The following is a 10,674-nucleotide window of genomic DNA, read 5'->3' as shown; positions in this document are numbered from 1 at the left end:
ACGCCTGCGAGCGAGAGCCGAACCGGGACGAACTAAAGTCACTGGAACGGGAAAAGTACCGCAAACCAGCCGCCATATTTGGTCCAGCGCCGCTTGCTGTGCACGCTTATCTCTGCCCATAAGAGCAAGTGCTACGTAATGCTCCGGATTATCTGTGTGCCGGCGGCCGCCAGAAAGCGAGCGGACCATTTATGGCGGGGAATGACCGCGTCACCGCAAAGAACGAATCGGGAACGCGCGCGCGCTGGCCGGCCGGAGCGGCGGCGAGCGAAAACGAACGCGGTACTTTTCCCGTTCCAGTGGCTTTAGGACAAACCGCTTATGGGCGCCACCTGACGAAGCACTCCTGTTGTCAAGATCGGCGCGGCGCGCGCGCCGCCCTGCTAGAGATAAGCGCGCACAAGTGCGCCGACGCCAGAAGTGCTTCGCCACGCGGCGCACGCATACAGGTTGGCATGTATCTGCACGCGCTTGTAAGGGCCTCTCGCTTTGGGTCACGATAGTGCATGCATGCTACATTTTAAGGCGAAGCCTTTAATGGCTCATACTCCCGGTCGAGATCCTGTCCGTCCGTTACATCGCCAACCGGAAGTCGCGACGACGGAAGTCGCGTCATACCGTCCGTCCGTCCATTACGCTCTTCAACTCGATAGGAAAAAGAAATTTTGTGCGCGATTTGATTCGAACCACTATCCTTCCGTTCCACAGCCGAGCGTGCTAACGAGTACGCTAGTTCCTGCCAACGCATGTGTAGTTCTCCTTGTAGTGTTTGCGGAAAGGCGTCAAATGAGACGGATGACTGCCAAACGCCCTCCAGTGTCTCCAGCATTAAAGATTCACAAACAATTGTGTACTTAATGAACATCTTAAACACACATCAGAGACACAAGCAGCAACACCGCGCTAAAGGCTTTCGCCTCACCGCACTTTAGACCAACAAAGTGCCTCCCCCCCTCCCTGAATTTTTATTCCTACGTTTGTACTACTACTACTCACGACTTGGACTCCTCGCACTTTGGTTTGTATTATATGGCAAGGAAAGCTGCATACACTATCGCTGCCACGTACGCAAGTTATCATCCTCGGCGCTTCGGAACAAGTACACATTAGCACCACAACGTTCTTAACCGCAGCGGTGGCCTAGTGGTTGAGCATCCGCCTCACATGCGGGAGGTGCAGGGTTCGACCCCAGTGCCGCCGGGTACCCACCGGTGATACAATCGGTACAAGCTTTCCCTGGTCTGGTGTTCGGCTTATTAGGTGAAAAGCTTGGGAAATGGGTCTTTGACGCCACCTTGAGTAGAAGAAACAACCTCGTGTCATGGCGCTCTTTGGTCTCAGATGCCCTAGCGCCATAAAAATTAATCATCATCATCATCACAACGTTCTTTCTTGAATTTATAAAATGAAAAACAGCCTTAACAGGAGGCTGTCTCTTATGAAAAATGTTTCTAAAGAGACCGATCCCACTTCTATGTCATTTGTGAAAGCGACGAACATCAAATACATAAATGACTGCAAAGAATGAGTTCATGCACAGCAGTAAAAGGAATATTACGACAACAATTTCATTGCCCTTAGAACGAAGGAGACAGTTTGCCTGTTCGTTCACCAAAAATACTGTATTCCTTTCATTTTCTGCAGTTCTTGTCTAACCTCTGCTCAGGGTTTCGTAGTGTTTCTCTTCATGTTAGCTCTATTGTACGCCGCAGATGCTCGCCATGCACGGCTCATGGAGGAGTCACGGCTACAACGAAAAACATGTGATGGTATTTCATCTGGCGCTATCTGTATACGCTGCCACCCTCGACTTTCAACGTCTTTCTTGAGGCTACTTCGAAGTGAGATCGCTTATCGGTGTGGTCAGTCGGTTTATTAAATGTTCTGTTCCCAGTCCCGCGCGTTGAAAGAAAATAATTATAGTTGGTACAGGGTCCCGTTATTTCATAAAACGTCTGATTTTATCCATTTTGACAGCTTGCTGCATATTTGTCGCGAATGTGCCTGCACTACTCTGCTGGAAGCGCATTAACGCTACCAGCCATTTCTCTAATGTGTCGACCATCTTGCCTTTGCCAACAGAATCCGGGAATGAGGACCCTAGCACCTTCCCCTCGTTTCTCTTCCATCCCCTTCTTTCCTCCTTAAACGTTTTTCATCATATTGAATATTCTTTTACTGCACTTCTTCTAGAGCCACAGTTACGCTACCAGCCACTACGCTACCGGAAAAACGCTACCAACAATAAATTACCAACAATTTCTAAAGTTATTAAGCTACCACGTCCGTTTTTACAATGCAGCGCGCAAGGGGGTTAAATTTGTCACTCACCTTGAAATATGCTCTTGTCGTGAAAGGCCTTGCGTGGAACAGCTTTCGTCCAAGTCTCCTTGCAAGCTTCACTTTGGGAAACGCGAACACAAACACTTTTGGCCATTGTCACCGGCACCAACTCAGGAACACACCATTCGAACATGTACGACTGAAGAGTTTTCATTCAGCGCCGCAGCTCAATGTCCCGCGATGGTTACATCACTCCTACTTCGCTCTTATATGGGCGCACACGAAAGATACGACGTTGATAGTGCTGCTCCACGAAAACCGAAAGGCACGAAAACAAGATTTTAAACGCTGCGCGCTGCAGTGCCCAACCTAACTCAACGGTGACAGGGAGGGGAGAGCTCATCCAGCCGTTTGGTAGCAGGCAAGCGCAGGGAGTGCTGGCGGGGACGGCGGACAACTAGCGAGACGATAAGGCGTGTGGAGAGGAGGTCGTAGACAGTCATTGCCAAGTCAAGAAGGAGTCGCCAAGACGAGCCGCGGTTGACTTAAATGCGTGCCTTCGTAACCAGAGTCGCCTAGAGGTCCTAGAGTGGCGTGTCCATTTCGCGCGCCAAGGGGTGCTCGTCTGAAAGCGTCTGCTCTTGGGGCTTGGTGCGAGCTAGGCAGACCACACGATGAGTAGACAAGATGGCGCGCTTCCCGGCGTATGCCGCCGCTATGATAAGGCACCGCTAGGCTGCATTTTAATGCGAAAGCGTTAAGGGTCCCGTGCCCGAGAAAAGCCGGCGTCGGCTTCGTTTGCCTTGAGCGAAAAATTAACGAAAAATATCCAGCGAAGCAACATAGTAGAAGGCAGCCGGTCGTGATATCGTCGCAACCTGTCCACCGGATTGTGAGCGAACTGCCCACCGTGGCAGGTGGCCAATTAACGATTGATCGCGAAAGGTTGCTCGTGGTGGCGTCTCACAAGCTGCACCGATGGCAGCACCTGCCATCGCAGGGCTGTGGCGCATTGCTTAGACGCTGCACCACTGCACCCGCAGTGGCATTAGGACTCGCAGGGATGTATGAATGTATAGAACGACCAATCTGCATATATGAGCATTTACCCATTAACGCTTTCGCGTCATACCCTTAAAGTCCGTTTCACATGGTGCGATTGTAGCAGCAGCTATGGAGGATTTCTGTCGTTTTGCGACAGAGCGACGCGTCGGTGTCGTCGCAAACCCTTTCCTACAGACTTCCAACGAGTTGATCGCGCTGCCGCACCGTCCGTGGGATCGTTGCGAATGGCCAAGCCGTCAACCAATAGGATTTCAAGGGAGGCAGGGTGCTCGTACAGTTGCGTATCTTTTGACGAGAGCAAAAAATGCTAAAATGCTTTAAAGATAAACGACAGATCAATAGAATTAGTCACTATTATAAAATAAACGCATAATCAGGTGTTTAACATTTAAATTTGCCAAAGCCTTTCATGTGAAAGCCGCTCGCTCCGAATCGCTGAAATCGCTAAATAGTGGCTGCGATTGGCGTCGCAGTGGCAATGCGACTAAGCCGCATTTTTTCGTGCGCATCGGACCATGTGAAAAAGTCTGAAGTCGGAGCTCAAATGTCTCCTACAATTTTTCTCTTTACCACTTCGACTAACACTTTCAGCTCTCAATAACTTGCTATTAGCCCGCACCAATCATACCTGTTGACTGAATTAATGGAAAATTATTAGCAGCAGTGGTAGTTGGAGCTGTTGCAGGTGGGGCCATTAGCCCGGAGCCCCAGTGGCTTCAGCTGACTTCTTGGACATGCTCAGCAGCTCTTCCTGGCTTTCCAGGAAGACACTAGTCTGTTGCACCTGCCATTGCTCCAAGGCCGCTTAGGCAGGCTTAAGGTGGTTGTGTTTGTGTGAATATGTCCATGTGATATGGGGGTCGCCACACCAAGGATATGCATCTATGTACAGTGCTGGGTGAAGGCGATGAAGTTGGTGGAGTTGGGAGATGTGAAGGTCCGAACTCACCGAAGACTGTCTTCAGGGGAAAGCCTGTGAGGTGGGGGGTATAGGCGCCTGTTGAGACGCAAGGTTTCTACAGGCGTGTGTGGTAATAGGTAGATAGAGAGTAGAGCTCGGGGTAAGGAGGCCCCGCTCGGTGAGTAAAATTGCGAGCTAGGGTATCACATCCCTGATGTTTCCAGCCATGCCTTCGTAGTCGCGGGAACCCACACTTAAAAAAAAGTTAGTAAAAAGTTTGTAACTAGAAGCAAAAAGTTAGTAACTGCAGCAGTTGCTATTTCTCTTGCATAGTTACTAATTTTTCACTGTCTGTTACTCCCTAGGCACACACTCTTTAAAAATAAAGTTAGTAAAAGGGTAGCAAAAAGGTAGTAAGTGCAGCAGTTACTAACTCGGACTGCGTTTGACTAACTATTTACTGCCCTCTTCAAGGTATAGTTAGCAACAGTAGCCCTTGCTACCTTTTTACCAGCTCCGATCGCTAGTTACTACCTAGTTAGTAATAACCATCCCTTTAGCTCTAAAATAAACTTAAAGAATATAACTGACACAGACTGTCGTGCGAAGAAGTTGGTTTTGTAATTAAACATTTCTGCAGGGGAGTGCGGTTTGGTAGACTAAGCTGTTTCTACGATCTGAACTTCATAATTAACACTGGTTTTTTAGCTCAACGGGTAAGAGCCACTAGCCCATAACTGAGAGTCATATTTGCAGAGTATGTAGGACCGAGAAAGATTTACTTGTGCAAGTGCAGTGTGCTTGTGACTCTCTATTGTTTGCGCTTGTGGTAGCGATTGTGGCTCAGCTTGACCCAGTGGGCAGGCCTGTGCACTAGAAGAAGGAGTAGGCAGCGGTTCCACAAGCAGTCAGTGTGAGACTCCTCAGTTTTGTTCATTCGCCTGTCAGGCCTTGCTTACTTGTGCTTTTCTTGCATTCTGAACCCCTGTTTGCGCTCGGTGAAGTTGATGCCATCACCTCGCGTAATTTGTACATGTAGTGCGCAATCAGTCTAAACCCCAGTGTGCGATTTACACTCTGACTGAATTCGGGATTTAGTCAAATTGGATATGTCGGTATTTTTTTCCGGTATGCACAAATCAAGTGTTGTGTCGGCCGCTGTGTCATAGCGCGGGCTACACACTGCGCAAGCGCGAAGTCTTCCTATCGCGCCATGTCCCCTTTCCTTCCCCTCTCCCTCCTACTGCTATACAACCACTCTCAGTTTACAATAAACGTCGGTTGTTACCTGTCTCGTTCACAGACGTGTACGCTCGTTCCGTTCCTGCCGTGGCGGCCACGGCTATGCTACATTAAGAAAGATATGCGAAAGTTTCTTTTCATTTTTTTTAGTAAATACCACTAGCTTCCCGTTACTAACTGCGGGTAGCAACCGTTACTAACTCAATGGGTTAGTAGCTGTTAATAACCTTCCCGTTACTAAATGCAGTTATAACCGGGTAGTAACATATGTGACAACCAGTTACTACCCCAAAGTTAGTAAGTACTACTACCTTTTTTCCTAAGAGTGCAGTTAAGGACGTGGTCTTGTTGGAGAGTATGCCCCAGAATGCGGAGAGCTTGCCTTTGGATGCGACCGCTTCCGTAACGTAGCAGGCGACCTGCGAGCCGGTGAAGATATCTGAGCCCGGATATCTGGGATCGGGCGTCACAAAGATTAATGGTGAGGGTGATAGCGATCTCTTCAGCTCAGCGGTGGTGGAGTCTGGCGCCCAGAAGGAAGCGGCCAGTTATGCAGTGTTGGTGCAGTCTACTGCTCCGCAGGCGTATATTTGTAGGCGGCCATCGGAGGCAGTTTCGAAACCTGGCTATTCCCCACGGTTACTTCGCGGCGTTTTACAATGTGCCGACACCTGTAAGGTGGGCAGACAACTATCGGTGGCAAATTGATACGGGTCCAATTTGCACCAAAGATATTAAACTTATTTTTGGAAATATGGCAGAGTGCTTGAAGCTTGCTTCACCTACGCCACATTGTTGGCCCGGTATTGTACTGCCTCCGGGATCGGCCTGACACATTATAGCACGCGTCTTTTCTAACCTATCTTTCTATCATATATATTTCAACTCTCCTACTTTCAGCGCGTGGCTCAGCTTGAGCCAGTGGGCAGGCCTGTGCACTTTCGTTTTCATTCTTCCTGACAGCAACAGCAGCAAATTTCTTCGCTATCTTCGTCTCATGACCAGCGCTGCGCAGTAAGTCGAAAAGCGACAGGTGACGCGACAGTCTGCTAGCCTCCCAATTTTGGCCCAATGATATCGTCAGAATTTGATGCACGACTCCTATATATGGTGAGTTTCGCAACTGGTACAAAGCCCTGTACATGACATCCCAGACGCCATTGTGGTGCACCATGCATAACTACCAAGAGTCGAAAGCGCGGGTGACGAAAAGCAGACTGAACACAAGCGCAGATTTTCAGTGTATTCCTGGTTCACCAAAATGGCGGCCGCTGTGACGACAGTGCAAGCTATCTAATAATTTACAACACTCGCAGAACGTAACGTTCGGTATGTCAGCTGGAAAGGCCATTTGATGCAGGACAGGAGGCCGTATTCTAGGGTTGTAACCGGGGCAGCCCGAGCCTCCCGCTTTGAAGTTAGAAGTGCCGACTATACGTAAACCGCGTAAGTTGTGTCACGACAGCCGCCTTTTAGCGCTCAAAAAGCGCAAGGCAGGGAATTTCGCGCGTAACATTTATAGTATCGTTCTTCACTACTTCCTGTCGATCGAATGCGCACCCTCGGTCAAAAGTTCTCAGGCCACATGGGTCCTTACGAGTCACGACACCCCGGAAACTCTAAACCTCACTCGTCCCTGCAGTGAAAGGACAGCTTTAATGCTTGTATGCAGTACCTCTCTCCCCCCTATCCTTTTTGCCTGTCCCCTAACCTCTTTCATTTCATTTCTCGTCTGCCTGCTATCCCTCTTTTTCCGCCTCCCCAGCTCAGGTGCTTCCCGTAGCGATGGCAGATGTCGGGCCAGCAAAAATCTTTTCCTTCCTTTGTTATTTTAAGCAAACTGCTACCACTACTACTAAACCCCACCTTTCAAGATCTTGTGGCATTTAGCGCTCTGGTGGATGACACTGTTATCTGAAGAAAAAACAGCCCCGCGACGACGAAGAAGGAAGGACAAGCGCCTGTCCTTCCTCCTCCTTGTCCGTCGTCGGGGGGCTGTTTTGAAGCGAAAAGGTTCACTACGCTAGATAAAGCAGCCGTCGCGAAGGCCGGAGAATGACATTGAACGACCTTCAGCCCAACCACGTTAGCCGTGTATGACCGTATGTGGTACAGTTATGGTGTCGAACCCTTGCCCCCTGACCTTGGCCCATGACCTTAAGTTGATCTTCGAGTTCTTCAGTGATGCACCAACTCGCTAAGTTTTCGGTTCTTATGAAAGCGTTCCACATGGCTTAAAGAAAACACGTGCACAGTGCTTACTTGCCCCTTTCATTAGTTCTCCCAGAGTGCCATCCTTAGGTGCCTTCCCATAGAGTCCACAGCCCCTAAACCTCTTGAAATTGGGAATGCCTTTACTTGTCAACAATTCAGAGTCCGGAAGTGCCATGAGTTCCACTATAGAGTATGCCGACAGGGTCCAGCTGCGAATCCACTAGCGTAAAAAATTCTGCGCCGCCGCGGTGGCTGAGTGGTTACGGCGCTCGGCTGCTGGCCTGAAAGACGCGGGTTCGATCCCGGCCGCGGTGGTGGAATTTCGATGGAGGCGAAATTCTAGAGGCCCGTGTACTGTGCGATGTCAGTGCACGTTAAAGAACCCGAGGTGGTCGAAATTGCCGGAGCCCTTCACTACGGCGTCTCTCATAGCCTGAGTCGCTTTGGGACGTTAAACCCCCTAAACCAAACCAAAAAATTCTGATAAAGGTCGTACGTACTCGTGCACAGACCGTGAACATGCCATCTCCCATTAGTACCGATATTGGGACCGTGACAAAGGTTATTGTGAATCGGTGCAAGTGTGACGCTTCTGATTCGTTCGGGCTCCGCATTGGATGATGCAGCACACCTGGCACAAGAAAAATTTGGAATTGAAGATAGAATGTTGTTTACTGCCACACAAATTAAATATGTGGTGGTAGTCCCAACGTCAACGCGTCGTGAGTTTGGTTCAGTTAATTTTCCGCGCCGAAGTCGTCATCGTAGACCTGACAACAGTGGTAGGTAGCAGCAGAACGAAACGCCACCTATCACGTCGAGAGCGGAGGAATGGACAAACGGAGGGTTGTCCTGCCACTTGCCAACGGTGACAGGTGGCGTGTGAACATATGCGCTCAAATCTCGCATTACCGACTACCGTAATCGTCCGTCAATTTTCTTTTCTTTTATCCCGGACCACAGTACAGCACTAAAGTAGAAGCACAAAAGTTACCTCGATACTCAGGCGCATAATCTCTCATTATGACCTATGGAAACCAAAACGTCACCTGTCGTCAACAGAGTGCACTTAATGGACTGTAGACATTAGAATACATGATTCACTGCGCGATTTTCACTTACTACCGCTAAATAATTTATAATTTTCTTCTTGATGCTGGTACAGTTTCGGCCAAGTGGCGTTGGTTCCAGCATCATCAAGCGAACGATGGTTGTGATGCGTTAGGAGTGTTTAGGCGATATGAGGCACAAGTAAACTGCAATATAACCGCTGATGCGTCGTTCGCTGTCATTTTGGCTCTTAAAGCAGGCTGGCCTAATCATTGTAGTGAATTGAAACTAACTATCTGCGGTTATATCAGTTTTTTTTTTCGAGCCTCACTTCATAAAAATGCGTCACAGCTATCGCTCGGTTGATGAATCGAAAACCAAAGCGGCATGAGAAAAGTAACTGAATTATAAATTATCTAGTGGTTGTAGGCGAATACCACATAGTGAATCATGAATTCTGAAGTCTAACGAGTCATTCTCTATCTCTTAAGGGCTCAGTTTTACAAGAAAACAACCTGTCATTAAAAATTGGGGCAGTAAACGATTGTTAATTAGACCACCATTAATTTGGAAATCTGCATAATTCGAACTACTCGCTCGGTCACGGCCAACGTCCATGCAAGTCAATGGCATCGCACACTCACCAATTAGGATGCTATAGATATCGAAGCGGTTAATTAATTTGAACGAGCTCCCGAGGGGGGACCACATTTAGGTATTAGAGGAGCGGCACGAGATCGTCGAAATAGCCCTACCGAAAACTTGAATTCCATGCTGCAGTGTCTCTTGCGTCCCTCTGACAACGGTAGGCATTACGACAAAAGAATGGCCGCATCTTTGAGAACAGTCCAACCGCTTGGTTTCATTAATTTCGGTCTCGCTTTTCTAAGCTGCGCGCTAGCCCGCAGCGACGGCGGCTCGGCTCAAACAGCCAGCTGCAGCCAGCCAACAGACGTTTCGGACGCTGATAACCGACGTTTCGGACTCCACTCCCTTCTTTTTCTCTCCGCTTCGGCATCGCCAAGCGTTTACTTCGCTTCCATCCAAGTGGTTCTGTTCTTTCAGTGCGCCATAACTGCTCACTTGTCACGTGCCGTTCGTTGTTCGTATGATGAAAGCTCCACACACACGACGGTGCCGCTTGTGAGGGGTATGACGCGGTAGTGTTGGGACTCCACCACGTCCCACTGTCCTCTATAGAGGCAGACTCTTACGATTATGGAGTGGTTCTGCTTCGATGCTTTTGCCAGTATGCACGCAATGAAGCATAGAAGAACACGTGAAAAATGAACATTTGCCGGGTTGTTCTTGTCTCAAAAGCCGGAACCCTGGATTGCCCCGCCTTTCGCCAGACAAATATATTTGGCGTGATGCACGCAGTTCTTGACCATTTTTTTCGGGTTCATTTGATAATTCCAACTTTAGGATCCTTCAAACATTTTTTCCGGCACCTTGCAGTTCTAATTAATGAGCTTTTACTCTAATTCGTCCCCCTATGGCTTCAATTCTTACTCAGTTTGCCGAAAGTAAGAGGCTAATGTGTAATGTTAAGGTAATGTGACATGAGCTTCACCAACAGCTATGAAGAGGAGTATGTTTTAAAGGAAGTCATGGGGGTCATTTAAGTGAAAAAGGTGCATGGTCATTTGAAATAGGTTGAAAGGGTGACATGATGCACTGCCAATTAATGGGTTACATGACAATGACTCACAGGAATCACCAATGAGTCACACGAATGACACATAGATCACAAAACCAATGACAAAGCCACTGATGGTGATAATGTGAGAATGATGTCATTTTGTGTGAACAATGTGACCTCGACACAACATGCCTTCAACAGCTGAAGCTGAGAAAAAAAAAAAACACGGGTGAAGACAGCATTGGTAGGCATACAAATAAGTAGAGGGAGGCCAATG

The 10,674-nt window shown here is 48.5% G+C and overlaps 1 pseudogene; it reads left to right on the top strand.

Annotated features, from left to right (window-relative positions):
* The first annotated feature begins 6,194 nt into the window (after positions 1–6,194).
* On the top strand, positions 6,195–6,328 carry LOC144111536 (U2 spliceosomal RNA; annotated as a pseudogene).
* The last annotated feature ends 4,346 nt before the right edge of the window (positions 6,329–10,674 follow it).

This window comes from Amblyomma americanum, chromosome 11 (genome assembly GCF_052857255.1).
Source record: "Amblyomma americanum isolate KBUSLIRL-KWMA chromosome 11, ASM5285725v1, whole genome shotgun sequence".
NCBI lineage: Eukaryota > Metazoa > Arthropoda > Arachnida > Ixodida > Ixodidae > Amblyomma > Amblyomma americanum.
Note: the sequence above shows the minus strand (reverse complement) of the source record. Positions and strands in the feature narration are given on the sequence as shown.